This window comes from Crocodylus siamensis, chromosome 6 (assembly GCF_052110815.1).
Source record: "Crocodylus siamensis isolate JL-2025a chromosome 6, ASM5211081v1, whole genome shotgun sequence".
NCBI lineage: Eukaryota > Metazoa > Chordata > Crocodylia > Crocodylidae > Crocodylus > Crocodylus siamensis.
In genome coordinates this window covers 26,150,589-26,168,167 of record NC_143400.1, presented here as the reverse complement: position 1 = coordinate 26,168,167, position 17,579 = coordinate 26,150,589, and the positions used below count along the sequence as shown (strand labels likewise).

Genomic DNA, 17,579 nt, shown 5'->3' with positions numbered 1-17,579 from the left:
GAGGACTATGAAACAGACACAGGGAATGGACTAAGGGAGCAATAAATTCAAGTCAACTCTTGTTCCGCTGAAGTTTGAACTTAGGATGCTGCTAATAACAGAATGGGATCTGCTACCGCTGTTGTCCTTCTTTCACGTCCCTCCAGGAAGTTACTGATACCATAAGCCTTCAGGAGCATAAAGGTAGGGTGTGGTGGGGGATGGAGGAAGGGGCAGAGAGACCAGCAGTTTCACTGAAAGGGAAGAGGAGAAGCTTGTGAGTTGGGCAAGGAGGGTCTGAGAGTCCTTCCAACACCCTCTGCTGGAGATCTCCTTTGCCAGAGTCAGCATTATCCTTATACAGTGGGCAGTGCAGGTCAGGCTATGGAGTCCTGGCCCCGGGTTCACAGCCCCCTGCCTCTGGCAGAAGGTCACAGCTTCTGCAGCAGAATGGAGCCCGGCTCCCCCCTGCTGCCTGCCTGCTGTGGACTTGGGCACGGGATGCTGGTTCTCCATTATTGCATGCACACCCAGAGGGCAGGGGGAACCCGTGCCCGTCAGATCTGAGCACAGGGCAGGTTGTGTTTTTGGGCGGAGGGGGGTGGCAGCTCTCTGGCTCTGCACACACTCCCCAGGAGGCAGGGGGGATCTGCACCCCACAGATCTATCCACGTGGTGGGTACGGACTGTGGGCTCCCACCCTGCTCCCCTACCCTGGGGCCTCCGCAGCCCAGTGGGCATGACCCAGCATGGCAGTGAACAGTGGGGCTGTGTGAAGAAGCTCCCTGCCAGTGTGAGCTCTCTGCTGCCCTGGTGATGGGTCTCCTGTGCGCGTGGCTGCACTGAGGGCGCGGTGTGCGCATCATCAGGGTAGCATGGAGCTTGCAGCAGCAAGCAGGTTCTCCTCCTGGCCCCACTGTTCCCTGCAGCACCAGGTCACATCTGCTGGGCTCCAGAGGCCTCTGGGTAGGGCACTAGGGCGGGAGCTTGAGCCCACAGCCTGCGCCTGCCCCATGCACAGATCTGTGGGGCACAGGTCTGTGCTGACTCCCAGGATTGCGTGGAGCACCAGGGAGCAAGCCTCACCACACCCAAAGTCTGGACAAGCTGACCACAGCCCTGTGCCACTCCCTCCTGGGCCCCTGCAGCTGCATATTGCAGCCCTGAGCCCCATACACCTGGAAGGACAGCAGCCCCAGCCCCAGCCATCCCCAACAACCCCCCTCCCTCCTTATGGGGTTCAATACCACCCCCCCCATACCTGCAGGACCTGCTCCCTGGGCTACCTGGGGCCATGTGCATGTACTGCCCTCCTCCAGCTCCCTGCCAACTGGAACTGTGCCAGCCTGCAGGGAGCTCATGGCAAAACTCCAAAATCCACAGACTTTCCTGGTAAAATGAGAAATCCACACTTGCCTTTGGTAAAATCCATGGTTTACTTCATTTTTTCTGTGGGAAATGGAAAATCCTGATCATTAGGGTCCTGGAAAGACACAAATGAATTAAGCTGATGTCATGACATAAACCCTGAATGACACACCCATGATTTTCACAATGGGTTAAGAGGCTCTGTGGCTTAGTTGGCTAAAGCACCTGTCTAGTAAACAGGAGATCCTGGGTTCAAATCCCAGCAGGGCCTACTTCTTGCATTTGGCATGGCTCTGGAACTCAGAGTGTATTTCCGTGTCCTTGCTTTAAGGCAGTTCCATGGGATCAGTTTTGAAACTCTGGACTCTAAAACCAATCGTTATTCAAACCTCAGACCTCATCAGTTCATTGTACTCAGTTGCAAGTCGTCCTCCATAACTCACTGGGTCTGTCTACACATGCAGTTGATGCTATTTGGGTTTACTGTGCAGTAAGCCAACCCTGGGATGTTGTCTACACACGCATCCATTTGGAAAGAGATTTCCTCCTTATGGAAGTAGCCTCCTCTGGCCTTGCTCTGCCTCCCTGCCATAGCTAGCAGGAGGTGGAGGCTCCAGCCACAGCTGCGTGAGTGCCAGGGTCACTCTTTAAAAGGTAGTCCCACATGATGCTCTCTGGCCACCTGCTTTTCTGCCCCGCAGCAGTCTGCAGCATGCTGGTGCAGCCCTCTATGACTGTCTGCAGGTCCTGTGCCCACTGTGGGAGGGCTGCTCCACCCCCAGGCTCCCACAGTGATGGCGCTTATCCCATGCTTGTTTGCCACCCTGCTCTACCGCCACAGCAACCAATCCATGCCCCGGGTAAGCCTCGATCCTGTCTGCTCTCTTGTGCTGTGTGGCAGCATCACTGCTCTGTCTGAGGCCCACTGCCCACATGCTGATGACAAGCATCCTTCGGGCTGCTGCCCAAACACCAGCAGGGACTCTGATGAAGCACATATGGATGCCACAATGGATGCATCCGTGAGCTCGTGTGGCTCCAGCCCCATTGCCTGTGGGCCCACACTATTAGCCGGGACTTGTGGCCTCAGGTCATCTGCCACACCTGGGACAATGAGAAATGGCTGGACTCATTCCAGATGACCTGGGCCACATTCAGGGAGCTTCTCAAATAGCTCCACCAACTCTTGGAGAAGTAGCCCACCACCATGTGGCTTCCTGCCCCACAGCTATACAGTGGGCTATTGCTCTGCTCAACTTGGCCACACGCAGCCACCTGAGCTACATCAACCCTGTCTTTGGATTGGCCAAGGCAACTGCTGAGGAGGCTGTCCTGGAGATCTGTGGTGTCCTCCCAGCAATGGTGCTAACGCAGATGTGGTGAATGAAGACCATGTGGACCAACAGCAGGGAGAATAAAATATGCTAAGGGCAGCTTCTGAGGTGGCTGCCCTGGCAGGAAGGAAGGCTCTGGGATTCCCGGAGATCAGCCAGCTGCCTGGGTAGACCAAGATCAAGGCTTCTCTTTGCTTTGTTTGTACAGGCTTTTCAAAATCTCTGAAATATAAGAGGCAACCAGAAGGTGAAGCCTTGCAAGCCAGAGGCACGAAGCCAACAAGGAGCTACATATAAGTGTATTTGTTTAAATTTATTTTCTCATTTCTTACAAGCCCTGGGTGGCCTCATGGTCTTATCTACTAGCTCTGTTGCAGCAGAGGCAAGGGCCTTCACCAACATCAGTACCCGTGATGCCCATGTCTTCTACTACTCTGCCCTGGAGAGTGGGATTTTTGTGCCAGGTGTTCTGGACCTCCAGTGGGCAATGTGACTGACTGTCCCTTCCCTCCTCCTCGGGGACCCTGCATACCTGCTCCTGCCCTGGCTCATGGAGCCATACACCTGTCAGTTGGACCCCACCAGGCATATTTCAACAGGTGTGGGCTGGACTCATGTGCCAGTGGTGTGCCTTTGGTTGCCTGAAGAGAGGTTGGCATACCTTCACCACCTGCCTCAAGGTCATGGAGGCCAATACCCCCTGGGTCATCGTCACGCTCTGTGTGCTGCATAATATCTGTGTGGCTTTGAGGGGATTTCTCATGTGAGGTATGGGTGGAGGAGGCACAGCAGCTGGAGGACAGCTGGCAGCAATAGTGACACTAACCATGACCATGAACGACACGTGTCTCCTAAGGCTGGGGGGGGGCACATCGACCACCTGCAGGCGGCAGTGTTGGCAGCGGGGGCATGGCAGGAGTGAGTGGGGACCCACAGGTGGCCAGTGACATTTGTGGCAAGGGTGGGCCGAGCAGGAACCACCCACAGGCAGCCATGGCGGTATTGCTGGTGAGCTGGTGGCGACTTTGGCAGCAGCTGCCAATCTTAGGGGGGGGGGCACATGTCCCCCAGTGCATCCACTACATGTTGCCTGTGGTAGTGACAGTTAAGTGCCCCCTCATTAAGGTCCTGTGTAAGCCACTCAGTGGGCAGTGCAGGTCAGGGAACCATATGCAAGAGGCGCTGCCAGACCATCTGCTCTTGCAACCCCCACTGTAGGCCAGATGGTTGTGGACCCAGGGCCACCATGCACCTGCTGCACCATGTAAGTATTCTGAAAAACTATTTATTTCATTACATAAGCCCAGACACTGTCCCACACTCCCACAGACTCTACCACAAACCAAGCCATCCACCACCAATAAAGCAGCCTCTTCCCTGTGCAACTTACGTACATTGTGCTCTGTGTTCCCTACTCAGGGCGGGGGACAGCGGGGTGGAGATGCCTACAAGGTCGATCCTGGGGACAGGTGCCCAATACCTTGGCCTCTGGGAATGCTTGCAGGCCTTGCCCAGGGGAGAGGGTGGCTGCTGCTCTACCCGGACTGTCTGCTCCCTCTTCTGCAGCATGAGGCCAAGGCCAGCAGGGCCTGTCTGTGGTGCAGGTATTACTCAGGTGCTCAGGGGTCACATGGACTCTGGCAGGGTAGAGGTGGGGCAGGCTAGGGACCTGGCTCGTTGGTCTAGGGGCATGATTCCCACTTAGGGTGTGGGAGGTCCTGGGTTCAACTCCCAGACGAGCCCTGGTTAGTACTGTGCCTAGGCAGCCTAGCCTTGGAGCTTGGTGTGCTGAGCAGCCCCTTTTATTCAGCTCCAGAGGCAGGTAGGGCCATTTCCCTGGTGCAGCTGGTGCATGGCCCAGAACAGGGAGGTTTAGGCACCTCCTTGCCCCTGTCTCCTTGGTCCCCCAAGCCAAGGGTCCTTTTCACCCTTGCTCCGTTATCTTCTAATTGTGGCCTGACAAAGTGGCTTCGCTCTTCCCATCTTCAAGGCTGCCTTTGTGTCTAGGATCATTTAAACATGTTAGCAAAAATACACCCTATATAGCACAATAACTATTAATGCATTTGCTCACCTGAGTTAATGTTTTAGGATGCAATTGTAACATGGAGTATATAGGCTATAGCACCATCGAGCCAGGCCGTGGGGGATGTCAGAATCCAACACCCGCACAAAACTTGCAGCCCAGATACATACACACAAACACACACATAAAGATCTACAAGGTCCCTTCTGACCCTACATCTATGAATCTATGGGACAGTGATGATAATCAACTAATCGAATCACTGTCCCCGATTCAGGCTGAATCTGAATCGTATAGGGCCTGTTTTGCGCACCCCTTCTGGTGCCCCTGACTTCTCTGTGGGACCCCAAAGCACATGTGCCACACATGAAAGATGAGAGGAAAAAAAATCCCCAAGTACATCAGGTGGGAGAGCTTCTGGCAGAGTGGGGATGAAGAGGAAAGGGAAGCATGAAAGCATTGGAGCCCATAGTGCAATGGTAGCATCTCTGACTCTAGCTGAGAAGGTTGTGTGTTCAAATTGCACTGGGGGGTCAAGTAACTCATTGTGAGTGGTTCCTGGGAGAGCTCTGCTCTTTGTGGTGTTTTTTTTGATGGTGAGGTAGTGGGCAGGGACCAAAGGTCTGTAGCCAGGTGAGAGAGGGAAGAGGTGCAGCAATCCCACTTGCACAGGTGAGACGTGTGGAAGGAGGTGCAGTGAGACAGGAGCAAGGAGCAGTGGGTTTCAGCTGGAGGAACCTGCCCCAGGGCTCTACCAAGAGCAGAGTTCACATCTCTGTACCTTGTTCTGTCATCTGTCACTACTGACAACAGTCCAGCTCCATCCTTTTTTGAACCTCCCCTTCATGTAGTTGAAGGCTGCTATTAAGTCCCCTCTCACTCTCCTCTTCTCTAGACTAAATAAGCCCTTTCTCCTCAGTCATTCCTCTTAAGTCCTGTCTCCCAGCCCCTCACCATTTTTGTCACCCTCCACTGGACTCTGTCCAATTTCTCCACATCCTTTCTGTAATGGGCGGCCCAAAACTGAACACAGGACTCCAGATGTGGCCTCGCCAGTGCTGAATACAGGGGAATAATCACTTCTCTTAACCTAAAGGCAACACACCAGCAGTGCAGCCCAGTATGCCATTAGCCTTCTTGGCAACAAGGGTACTCCTGGCTCATATTCAGCTTATTGTCTACTGTAACTACCAGGTCTTTTTTTTTCAGGGTGGCTACCCAGCCAGTCAACCCCCAGCCTGTACTGGTGAATGGGGTTATTCCATCCTAAGTGCAGGACTCTCTATCACTGACCTAGATGCTCACCCTCTTACTGAAATATCCAGTGTGTGACACCCCAAAAACATGACCCAGCCACACCACCAGTGCAGCTCAAATGCACAAGCCTTAATCTTGCTTCCAAACATTAGTCAAACATTCAGCCATACACTGCCAGACCCTCACCAGCTCCTGCCATGCCCCTACTGTTCCCCAATCACTTCCCTAGATGTATTCCTGCCTCTCAACCCTGTGTTGCTGTTCAACTCTATCCAGAGCCCCTGTACCTATCCATTCACCCCCAGGATGACATCTGTCTTTGATGCAGGGTTGGGTCTAACATGAGCCCTGCTAATATGTGTCGGTTTCAACTGTGGTCCCCAGAAAGAAAAGGCCTGAGTTCTCTGGTGTAACGAATACAGCATTTAGATGGCTCCAGGAGGGTGAATGTGCAAAGGTTGTGGGGTCAGATGAATAAATCTCACCCCTTTCTGGTGGGTTGGGGAAGGAGATTGTCTGCTGCCTCCTCTTTCCTGGAAACCACTGTGGGAACTGGCTGTGTAACAAATTTTCTTGTGGCAGGAAAGAGCACTGGGGTCAGGCGACCCCAGCCAGGTGCTTGTCCAGTCTCCTTTTGAAGACCCCCAAGCTAGGGGAGAGCACCACCTCCCTTGGGAGCCCGTTTCAGAGTCTGGCAACCCTTACTTTGAAGTTCTTTCTAATGTCCAACCTAAATCTGCTCTCCTCAATCTGTGGCCATTGTTCCTAGTTACTCCAGGGGGTGCCCTAGTAAATAGAGCATCTCTTATTCCCTGCTGTCCTCCCGTGATGAATTTATAGGCAGCCACAAGATCCCCTCTCAGCCTTCTTTTGCAAAGGCTGAAGAGATTTAGGTGCCTCAGTCTCTCCTTGTAGGGCCTTGCCTGCCGGTCTCTGACCATAAGAGCAGTTTCCTCTGAACCCTCTCAAGATTCGCTGCATCCCTCTTGAAGTGCAGCATCCAAAACTGGATGTAGTACTCTAACTGCAGCCTGACCAGTACCGCATAGAGAGGAAGCATCACCTCCCTGGACCTGTTCATCATGCATCTGCTAATGTATGATAAAGTGCGGTTTGCCTTGTTCATCACTTAGTCACATTAATGACTCATGTTCATCTTGGAGTCAACTATGATCCAAGGATACAAGATCCTTTCCTCTGCTGTGCTGCTGAGGTCATCCCCCCACCTGGAAGCGTGTTGGTGGTTCTTTTGCTCAGGTGCAGGACTTTGACATGGGCTTCTGATCGGGGCTTTTCAACCCACTCACCTTCAATGAAATGGAGTTAAAGAGCCCGCAGGCCAGAGCTGCCACTGGGGCCCTCCAAAGGCAAAGGGCCACAAGCCCGGTGGCTACTGGGCAAAACCCAGACCAGCACTTCAGGGCCTGCTGTTCTCGTAGAGGGGTCACAGTGCTGTGCCCAGGAGGCTGCTCACCGCCACAGCGAGCTTCTGCTGTCTGAAGACATGCAGGAGCTGCGCGAGGGGCAGGCTGGGGGCTGGGACCCCCTCCTCCACCCTGCATTGGGAGGCAGAGCCATGCTCCAGCTGTGGGGGGACCTCTGAGCCCAGGGGATGGCTTCTCCTCGCCCGGGGTCTGCAGAGAAGCTCCTCCGACCCTCCTGGCAGCTCCCCTGCCCTGTGCTGGATCACGATCACACGTGGCCGTGGGCTGAAGGCAGACCCGCCTGCAGCACCACCTCTTCCAGCTCCTGGGGATTCCCAGGGAGGCCTGGCTCACCAGAGATAGGAAGGGTATCCTTAAAATATTGTTCATGCACAGAACTCACACCAGGTTAACTAAACTTGGCATTGAAATGAGGCTAACTAATCTGGTGCCAGCACGTGGGCAGACACATTCACATGGGCTTAGCAGATGGCACATGTCCTGAAGCCACTGAAAGGAGATTTATGCTCTGTTTTGGAGGATCATTTAATTCTCTCTCTGAGTCCAGGTGTTTCGGTATTGCTCCTCTTTGCTAACAAAGGCAGCTACATGCCCAGACCCCTGCATCTGGTTATGGAGGAGCTGGGTTGAGAATGTAGATTAGATGCTTTCTGCGGATGCTGAGGACAGCACAAAGCCTCCTCAGCTGCGCCTGTTAGTTGATCTCCTGCTCTACTCACCAGTGGGTTAATGTAAGCATGCAACACATTTGGAATAACGAGATGGACATGAACTCACCATCTCAAATCTGCTTGACTTCCATTGCATCCGAATCAATAGACATAAGCCATTCAGAGCCTGGGTTGCATTTGCAGTTGTTCTTTAATACAAACAGTCAGGGAAAGGGGAAGAGTTCACACAAGCTAAAACCATTACTCAAATTCACGTGAACTCTTTCCCTACCACTTTGACAGTGCACAGCGAGGTCTAACGCAGCAGCTCCTTGGTTTGTAAGCAACCTGATGACAGCCCCAGGGCTTGGCCCATGAGCAGTTTGATTAGGTGCACACTACAGATTAGGTCGGGGTGGGCAAAATGTGGCCCATGGGCTGGATGTGGCCTGCCAGGACATTCTACCTGGCCCTTGGGGCCCCTAAAAAAATTTAGAAAATTAATACTTATCTGCCCCCAGCTGCCTATCATGTGGCCCTCGATGGCTTGCCAAAACTCAGTAATCAGCTTTGCCCAAAATAACTACCCGCCCCTGAATTAGATGAATGTAAAGCCAGTTCCCTACACTGTGATTCTGCAGCATGAAAGATGTCTGCATGGGGCCTGCTCCACTGCTCTGAGTTCAACATCAAATACATTCAAGTTACAAAATGTGAACACAAATATATATAAGTCAACTTGTGCTCTCACTTCCACCCAGACCTCCTCCACTCAAAGCAGAGGTGGAGCCGGCCTACCCCGTGCACTGTCACTCCAAGCTGTATGCGCCCGGCTGCCAACCGAAGGGCAGGCTGGTTTCCACCGAGCAGGGTATAATCCTGCCCTCTGTTTGTGGCATTGCAAAACAGGAAGCCCACTTGGACGTGCCTGTTGGTGATGCACGAGTCGGAGCGGAGTCCCGCTGTCCGTGTGATTGCTGTCATCAGAGCAAGACTCTCACGTACCCTGGGGGTAGGGGGGGAACTCCCTGGGCAGCCCCTTGGAAATCCCCCGGTCGTTGCACCTCCCGCTACTAATACTGCACCAGACTGTGGGGCAAAGGGGCATCACACGGCGAGGACCGACCGGCTGAGTGGGAAGGGACCGCTGCAAAATGGACCCGTACTGCGGAGTGCTGGAGAGGAATGACTGAGGTCCCCTCCCTTGTGACCTGCTCCCTGATGAGGCGCGGTGAGCCGGCGCTGGGACCGGGCGGGAGAGGCGTGGCTCCGGGACAGACCGCATCCGCCTCCATTTGAAGCCAGAGGGGCCGCGAGGGAGAGCAGGTGGCGCTGGTGGAAGGGGCCGTGGGCTGAGAAGCGGCGGGGCTAAACTGAGCGGGAGAAGTGGGAGGGGCCTGGATGAAGGGGGCGGGGCCAAGCTGAGGCTGGGGAAGGGAGGGGCCTGGGGCAGCAGCAGGGGGGTGAGGGGGATATGGGGGCCGGAGGGAAAGGTGGTCCTGGGTGTGAGGGGAAGGGGGCGGGGCCAAGCCGAGGCTGAGGGGAAAAGGGGGGCGTCATTTCCAGTCCAAGCCCCACCCCCTGCCCATCTCTGGGTCTGGTAACGGCCGCGTGCCCAGTGCCCGTGCGCTGTTGCCCCGTGACACCGACTCGGTTGCTGCACAGGGACGAGGGGCAGATGTCGCTCGACTTGGCTTTCTTGGAGGCAGGCGTGGGAGATGGGACCGGCCGTGCGTGGCTGCAGCCCCAAACAGACTGAAGCAGATCCGCTTCGGGGTCAGCCGCCCTGGGTGACTGCCTGCTGCCTGCGAGCAAGGTCCAGCTGTCCTGCCCTTCTCTCAGGGGTGGGCAGTTATTTAGGGTGGAGGGCCGCTTACTGAGTTGTGGGAAGCCACCAAGGGTCGCAGGACAGGCAGCCAGGGGCAGATAAATATTAATTTTCTAAATTTTTTAGGGGCCCGTGGGCCGGATACAATGGTCTGGTGGGCTGCATCCTGCCTGCCCCTGCCTTATATCTTGTCATTACAGGTTACTTTGTCAGGTTGACCAGAGGTGTGGCTCATGGGTTATGGGGAAGGCTGTAGGTTTCCAGAGGAGACTGAGCGCATGGAAACCCCCAAATGTTAGGGCTGAACAAGAGAAGTTGCAGCTGCTGGTCACTTACAGCTGGTCTCGGTCTCTGTTCTCGCAGGCCTCGGGTGCTCCCCTGTCCGCTTCTCCTTCCGGTGCAATGGGAAAGAGGCGGGGAAACACGAAAGCCAGCCAGAGAAACGGGATATGAAGGAAAGGGACTCTGGACAGAGTGGTCTCCCTGTCTTTAGGACTCAATCATGTATTGGCTATATTTGGGGTGCGTGAGCTTTTGGGCTAGATCATGGTAACCTGGAAGTGGGTCTCTGCCCTTGATGCTGTTGCACTTGTGTAGCAATCAGGTGGCAGGTGGACAACCCTGTAAGCAAGGCGTGTGTCACCACCTCGCTTGTAAAGGCCGTGGGTCTGGTTGGTGGTCTTGTGCGGCACGGCTGCCCTGTAATCAGGGTCCAATCTAGCTGCCAGATGTGGCTGCCGATGGCACAGGCTCCCGTAAGTTGGGTGGGTGGTGCCTGCTACCACATGAGGACAGTGTGTTTGAACATGTGTAATGCTGGACACCCTGTAATTGGGAGGCCAGGTCTGCTGCCATAGCCAGCCAGTCGGAGAGGTGCCCCTGTAAGCAAGGTGGGCGTAGCCTCCTTCCACTGGCTTGAGAGAGCCGGATCAATCTGCAGCGCTGTGCCGCAGGGCAGCCTTGCAGACAGGAGCTGAGTCTTGTGCGGTGACGGCAAACTTTAGAACCCAGAGCTGGTGACCTTCCCATGGCTGGGTTGGAGTCTGCGGCCTCCTCTCCATTCCCTGTGTGCGGGCACCTGTTCTTCTTCCTGCATGTTTGCCTGGCACTCTACATCTGGACAGCTGGGCCGCCCTGTGAGGAGGGTGCCAGTCCTGTGACTATGGTAGAGGGTGGGGTTCTGCAGAGCTGTGGACCTCCCTGTAAGCAGGGTGCAGGTCTCACTGTGCCTCTGGGGGGGACAGCTCTGTCCTTTGGCTGCCCCCCTCCCTGTAAGCAGGGCTCTGGGCCTTCCCAGTCTTTTGCCTCCTGTGAACAGTCTGGCTAGTCAGATGGCCTGTGCCCTGTAATGAGGGTGCGAGTCCTGTGCCTCTTCATGGAGGGCTAGATTCTGCAGAGCTGTGGACCACCCTGTCAGTAAGGTCCAGGTCACTATGTGCCTTTGAGGACAGCTGTGTCCTTTGGCTGGCCTAATGGCCCTCCCTCTAAGCAGGGCTCTGGGCCTTTCCTTTTTACCCACTGCAAGCAATCTGGTTAGTCAGGCAGACCGGGCCCTGTAAGGAGGGGCCATCTCAGCCTTCTTGCCCCCTGGGAGCGGAGGAGGATTTTCTGGTGAAAGGCTGGAGGTGAAGCGGTTTGTGGCATGGAGCATCTTTCCAGCCTGGGAACAGTCTTTTTCCCTTGTCAGAGTGTGGATGGTGAGAGAGAGGAGTGCCTGGGAGTGAAAGCGTTTGTTATTTTCTTTTTGTTCTTAAAATCGCTGCAGCGTAATTTATTTTCTTTCCAGTGCTGGAAAAGGGGCGAGATGTGTCCTCCTAGGCTTCTCCTACCACCTCCTCACCTAGGGGGTAAAGCGACATTATAGATTTCCATGCCTTCTGGCCTTGGGGAGGATTAGACTTCCTGTCTAATATTTTTGGGCGTGTGACCTCCCTACCTCAGGGTACAGGTCTTATGCCCCCTCTCTTTGGGTGGCTAATGTGTTATTTTGGCCACTTGGTAGCTTGTATGAAGGGTTACTGCCCTCCCTGAGGAAAGGCTATGTATTCCCTACCCAAGACCCTGGAAACGAATGCCCTGGCTTCTGGCCAGCTGTTCTGTGCCCCCGCCCCCGGCTTGCAGCCTGTAAGCAGGGTCCAGGTTCCATTCATTCTCTGGGTCTTGTTCCACTTGGAGAGGTTGGCCAGAGAGAATAGCCACAGACTACAGGGAAGGCTTCAGGCTTCTGGACGATACTGAATGTGTTGGCACCCTGAGACTTAGTGACCTTCCTGTAGCTCAGGTCCACGTTTTGCTCCTTTGTTCTACTGCTTCGGGCGCTATTGAGATGGCCTACCCCGGCACCCTGTAACTAGGGCTGTGCCCCCACCCCTTCTGGCCATGGGGGAGGAGGCCTCAGCTCTGTGGCTTCCATGACAGGAGCCTGAAGTCATGGCCCTTGTGTCCCCGGACACAGGGCAGCTTTGACTCCTCATCAAGACCGCCTGAGGCAGCTGTCAGCTGGCATTCAGGTCTTTGCAAATTGTCTCCGGGCTTTATGCCTCAGCAGCCAGCTGTGTGGAGGGAGCACCGCCCTGTAAGCAGGGTTGCCGGTGTTTGTGGTCACCATTCAGGGTGCCGCCCTAGCAGTTCTGTCCAGAGACCTGGCCCATTGCACTCTGCTTCTGGCTGGCCGGGATGTCAGCAGCGGAGCCCGCAGAGGGTGTGCCCTTCCTACTTTCCGAGGACAGAGTGGCCTCAGATCCAGGTAAGGGAAAAAGAGGGACAGAAGTTGGGAGCTGCAGACCCATATTCAATTGTGTTGACTTGCATCCCATATCTGTCTTGTTCTTTCTGCCCCCAGAAGGAGAAGCAGAGAAGATGGCAGACGAATAGGACTTAACTGATCCCAGGGCAGAAAATCATGCCAAGCAAGCAGGAGGCAAAGGTAAGAGAGATTGGGTAAAGACTAGGGATTTGTGAGCCATGGAAGGTTTGGAGTGACAGGATGTGCTGGGCCCCCTGGCCAGTAGCCAAGGCACAGTTCTCCTGCTTTTCTTCCACAGACTCTTAGGCTACTTTGTGAGGTATTGGCAGAGGTGTTACTTGGGGATTACAGCAGGGGCTGCAGCATCCTGGAGGAGATCTTAGTGTGTTGGAACCCCTTCATACCAGGGGTGAAAAGGGAGAAGTTGCAGATGCTTGACATGCCCTCAGGCTGCATTGACTTCCAACCAGTCTCTGTCCTTGTCCTTACAGTCCTCAGAAGACCCAGTGGTGAAGGGGTGAGCCAGGAGCAAATCTGGCGAGGGAAATGGGGTGCAAAGGAAAGGGATTCTGGACACACTGATTGTCCTGCCCATAGGTCTCAGTCATGTATGAGTCAAAATGTAGCTCCGAGAGCCTTGGAGCAGTGGGACCTCCCTGTAAGTAGGTCTCCCTGTAAGCAGGAAGCTTGTGGCCCATGGCTTTCCATGTCCAACTGCCCCAGTCTTGGGAAGCTGAACAAGGAGGTGTCAAGCTCGCCCCTGTGTCGAACAGAAGACACATCACCAGGGGATACAGGGAAGGACCAAACAGAGAGATGCTCCAACTTCCTGTCTCAGTCCCTGGCTCCATGCCTAATCCCCAGATTGTGTCTCCCCGTTTTTTTTGCTAGGGAGGGTTGTTATTTCTTTTCTTTGTCCTCTTTGCAGCTGCCAGAAGGACAAGCAGTGGGCAAACCACGAGAAGTCAAAGCCAGCACAGTGGGATGCGAAGGATAGGGACTCTGGACAGAGTGGCCTCCCTGCCTTTAGGTCTCGATCATGTATTGGCCAAATTTTGGGTGCATGAGCCTTTGGGCAAGCTCCCTGTAACCTGGAAATGGGTGTCTGCCCTTGATGCTGTTGCACTTGTGCAGCAGTCAGGTGGACAACCCTGTAAGCAAGGCGTGTGTCACTGCCACCTCGTTTGTAAAGGCCGTGGATCTGGTTGGTGGTCTTGCGCAGAGCGGCCACCCTGTAATCGGGGTCCAGGGCATCTGCCAGGCGTGGCTGCTGATTGGCGCAGGCTCCTGTAAGCGGGGTGCATGCTGCCTCCTACCACATGAGAAGGGGAGTGGGTTTGGACATGCGTAGCTCTGGACACCCTGTAACTGGGAGGCCAGGTCTGCTGCCATAGCCAGCCAGTCGGAGAGGTGCCCCTGTAAGCAGGGTGGGCATAGCCTCCTTTCGCAGGCGTGAGAGAGCCGGAGCAGTCTGCAGCATTGTGTGGCAGGGCAGCCTTGCAGACGGGAGCTGAGTCTCGTGGGGTGACAGCAAACTCTTTAGAACCCAGAGCTTGATGACCTTCCTGTGGCTAGGTTGAAGCTCATGGCCTCCTCTCTGATCCCTGTTTCCAGGCACCCGTCCTTCCTGCACGTGTGCCTGGCACTCCACATCCACATAGCTGGGCCACCCTGTAACAAGGATGCGAGTCCCGTGCCTCTTGGTGCAGGGTGAGGTTCTGCAGAGCTGTGGACCTCCCTGTAAGCAGGGTGCAGGTCTTACTGTGCCTTTGGGCACAGCTCTGTCCTTTGGCTGCCCTGATGGCCCTCCCCGTAAGCAGGGCTCTGGGCCTTCCCAGTCTTTTGCCCCCTGAGGGCTGTGTGGCTAGTCAGACAGACCGTCCCCTGTAAGGAGGGTGCGAGTCCTGTGCCTCTTGGTGGAAGGCTAGGGTCTGCAGAGCTGTGGACCACCCTATAAGCAGGGTCCAGGTGTCTCAGTTTGCCTTTGGTGACAGCTCCTTCCTTTGGCTGGCCTGACAGCCCTTCCTGTAAGCAGGACTCTGGGCCTTTCCCTTTTGCCCCCCGTGGGCAATCTGGCTAGTCAGGCAGACTGGGCCCTGTAAGGAGGGTGCTGGTCTTGGCCTTCTGGCCGCCTGGGAGAGGAGGAGGAATTTCCAGTGGAAGGCTGGAGGTGAAGCAGTTTGCGGCATGGAGCACCTTTCCAGCCTGGGAACACTTTTCCCCTTGTCAGAGTGTGGATGGTGAGAGAGAGGAGTGCCTGGGAGCGAAAGCGTTTGTTATTTTGTTTTTGTTCTTAAAATCGCTGCAGTGTATTTTGTTTTCTTCCTGGTGCTGGAAAAGGGGTGAGATGTGTCCTTGTAGCTTTGTCCTCCCACCTTCTCCTCCCCTAGGGGGTTAAGCACCGCTATAAAGTCTTGTCCCTTCTGGCCTGGGGGAGTGTTAGGCCCCCCCCCCCAATACTTTTGGTAACAAGACCTCCCTTTATCTCAGGGTAGAGGCCCCCTCTTATTGGGTGACTAACATGTTCTTGTGGTCACTTGGTAGCTTGCATGAAGGGTTACTGCCATGCTTTTTGAGAGAAGGCTATGTATTCCATCCCCAAGTTCTTGGTGAGATGAGTGCCCTGGCACTTGGCTGGCCATTCTTCTGCAGCCTGTAAACAGGGTGCAGGTCCCCTTGATTCTCTGCTTCTCATTCCACTTGGTGAGGCTGGCCAGAGATGATACCTGTGGATTGCAGGGACGGTTGCAGGTTTCTGGAGGATACTGAGTGTGTTGGGATCCCGAGGCTTCCTGACCTTCCTATAACTCAGGTCTAGGTCTCTGCTCCTCTGCTCTGCTGCTCCTGATACTATTGAGATGGCCTCCCCCAGCACCCTGTAAGCAGGGCTGTGCCTCCACCCCATCTGGCCTGGGGGGAGGAGGCCTTGTTTAGCTACTCTTTCTTTTGATTGATCCACATCAAAAAACAAAAAAAAGTACCAAAGGAAAAAACTCTGCTCAGTGCTGCCATCCCATGGCACTGGCTTCACATGGCAGCCCGCAGGTGAAGCTCAGGGCAGGGCTGAGCGGGGAACCGCAGGGCTTGACAGAGGGGGTGGGCTTGCCCTGTGGGACATGGTGTTTGCAGGGCCGGAGAAGAAATGCGGGGTGGTGTGAGATGGTGCTGCTCCCTGGGGGTGCTGGGACTGGCTGAGGGGATAGGCATATATTCTGAATGCTGATGGGTTTAGGGGAGTTGGGCTCCTGGCTGCTGATTGGGTAAGATTGGTAAACTTCGCCCTTTACTGAGATGCAGTTGTTGCCATCAGAGAAGCCTTAAGGTCTGAGAGAGAGGTGGCTCTGATGTCCGGTCAGCTGCAGGGTTGGGCAGCAGCCGAGTCAGGGTTTTTGGGTAAGAGTATTGGATTCAGACTCCCGGCTTGCAACCTAAGTCCCACTTTACATGCCGAAGGTCCTTTTTTGTTGTGGCTCTGCCCCTGCGTCTCAATCTGCATCTCACTTCCACACACCAGGTGTTCCATGCAACAGGTCTGCACTATCGCGGGCTGCAGTGATGATGATCCCTTGGTTAGGTAAAGCAAAGGAAGTCTGAGAGGAGTCTAAGATGGTCCTAGGGCCTGCATTAATACAGTAACACAACCAGCTCCCTGTGAGGTCTGGGGCCCAAGGCCTGTGGAGCACCCTTGGTCTCTCCAGCTGTCTCCCTGTCACAGTGCAGGTTTTTTTTATTTCTCTGTATCACTATCTTTATATTGCTCTCTCTCCACCTGATTTGGCTGCACTCGTGCCTTTCCCCAGCCCTGGTACCTGGGCAGTGTGAGTGCTGCAATGCGGCCAACCTGAGCTGGGCCTGCAGAAACTGCTGTGGGTGGGCAGTCCTTGCTCCAGGCGGGAGGACCGAGAGCTCTTCTGCAGCCTCCCTCTTGCCCAAGCCAGGTGGGAGGAGGACATGGTACTGCTCGTATCCTGGCAGGTGCCAGGGGTCTGTTGATGGCTTGGGCTCTGGGCACTGCGCTGGATGGGGAAAGAAGCCCTGGAGGAGCAGTGGGCACTTTCCCCCTAGGAAGGGCTGATCCTCACCCCAAACAGCCGGGCTTGGCAGTGAAATCCATGTTGGGACCGTCTCCCTGCTGGTACCGATGTCCTCAGTGATGCGCTGATACTGGTTGCTTGGTTCCTGATGGAAATATTCAACTCTTAACTTGAGCCCTCCCTCCACCTTGGTTCACAACCCCTTGCTGAGTCCTTTGTCTGGTGGAGCACAGGATGGGACCTGAGGCCCCTCCGTCACCTGCCCCTTCCTCTGCATCCTGCAGCAAGAGGTGGTGGTCCAGGGCTCACCTGGATGCTGGCTGAGGCCTGAGAAAAGCCCTGACAGCAAGTGTTGGGGGTCACCCCCAAGGGCACGAGGCCACGAGCCAGGCAGCAACCCCAGCACTGGAGGGCTCTGGCCTCTGCCTCGGAGGGAGCAGCGATCCTGAAGTAGGGCCTCTAGGGAAAAGTGGGTGGGAGGGGTCAGGCTTGATTGTCTTCAACCGTGGAGGGACAGTCTGGGAGGGGATGGTGATCAACTGCCTCTTGCCTGCTGTGGGGGAGCAGGACAAGCGACAGGGTTGCATTGCCCAAAGTTTCGCTTCAAGGATGAGCTTCCTTGCTGACTTCCCTGGGGGCAAGTGCACCTGGGAGGGCTGTGTAGTCTCCCAGGGGGTTTTGGGGTGCAAAGAAGGCAAACCCTTGGCTGAGCTGGATAACAATGAACTTTAGGGCCCGGGAGCTGTGTGTTCGTGATGCTGGGACGTGAGCGGAGTGCTTCTGGTTCCCCGGGACCTAGATGTCTGCCCCTGGGCCCACCTGGAACTGCCCTCCCTGTCAGAGCCTGCAGCAGCCTTGGCTGCCCCCTCTGCTCTGCAGGGTCCCCAGCATCACCTCTGCAGGGAGGCCCTG

The 17,579-nt window shown here is 55.2% G+C and overlaps 1 long non-coding RNA gene and 2 other non-coding genes across 4 annotated transcripts in view; all 3 read left to right on the top strand.

The window, feature by feature from the left end:
* The first annotated feature begins 1,544 nt into the window (after nt 1–1,544).
* TRNAT-AGU (transfer RNA threonine (anticodon AGU)) lies at nt 1,545–1,618 on the top strand. The gene has a single exon. It is a non-coding gene; the product is annotated as a tRNA-Thr (tRNA).
* A 2,734-nt stretch (nt 1,619–4,352) lies between these two features.
* Nucleotides 4,353–4,424, top strand: TRNAP-AGG (transfer RNA proline (anticodon AGG)). The gene has a single exon. It is a non-coding gene; the product is annotated as a tRNA-Pro (tRNA).
* Nucleotides 4,425–9,649: 5,225 nt separating this feature from the next.
* LOC149861869 (uncharacterized) overlaps nt 9,650–17,579 on the top strand; it is a 167,788-nt gene continuing 159,858 nt past the window's right edge. Inside the window, exons 1-3 of one of the 2 annotated variants that reach the window (XR_016442850.1) lie at nt 9,650–9,875; nt 10,251–12,633; nt 12,730–12,813. This is a non-coding gene — a long non-coding RNA (uncharacterized LOC149861869). Of the gene's footprint in view, nt 12,634–12,729; nt 12,814–17,579 lie in introns of both variants that reach the window. The other variant, XR_016442849.1, reaches the window with a different exon arrangement.